The sequence below is a fragment of the Penaeus monodon genome, chromosome 19 (assembly GCF_015228065.2).
Source record: "Penaeus monodon isolate SGIC_2016 chromosome 19, NSTDA_Pmon_1, whole genome shotgun sequence".
Classification (NCBI taxonomy): Eukaryota; Metazoa; Arthropoda; class Malacostraca; order Decapoda; family Penaeidae; genus Penaeus; species Penaeus monodon.
Window position 1 is genome coordinate 15593552 of NC_051404.1, and position 577 is coordinate 15594128.

Here is a 577-nt window from a genome sequence, read left to right on the forward strand (position 1 = left end):
CCAAAATCTAACTTGAGTGCAGAAGTTGTTATGGTCAATATACAAGTTCCAGGCATCTTAATCCGAAGTCTAGGCTCCATCATCGCATTCGCATAAGTCCACCTTCAAGCCTGTCGCGTACAACTTCCATATTGTTTATGTTGTTTCTATTACTTTATGATAACGAAGAATCTTGTAATTTATTTGATCGTTTCTGTCAAGTATGTGAATGAAAGTGAATGAAGAAAGGGTTATTTTTACTTTCCTTCGGCAACACAAAAGTAATTAACCACTCAATATTAGATTTAGAATAAGAGTATACTGATTATTATCCCCGTAGAATATAGTTTGTATTTTGCAATGACTGAACAGAAAACTATATCTATCAGTAATTATCTGTTATATTGTTGTAAGTAGCATGGCTTGAATAATTTAATAACACCAATAATTGGCCAGCAAATGTTAATTTGACCTCAGCAATATTTATCTATCGATTTGCACATAATTGCGTTATTGTAATTAACTGCTGATATTCTTATATTTAAGAAAGATGAATTATTTCTTAAGTGATCTTCATACAAGAACCATTGGAAAAAGC

The 577-nt window shown here is 31.5% G+C and overlaps 1 protein-coding gene across 1 annotated transcript in view; it reads left to right on the forward strand.

The window, feature by feature from the left end:
* LOC119585084 (major facilitator superfamily domain-containing protein 8-like) overlaps window positions 1-227 on the forward strand; it is a gene marked incomplete in the record, with an annotated part of 19608 nt that extends 19381 nt beyond the window's left edge. Inside the window, 1 exon segment of the mRNA XM_037933704.1 lies at window positions 1-227.
* Window positions 228-577: the final 350 nt, after the last annotated feature.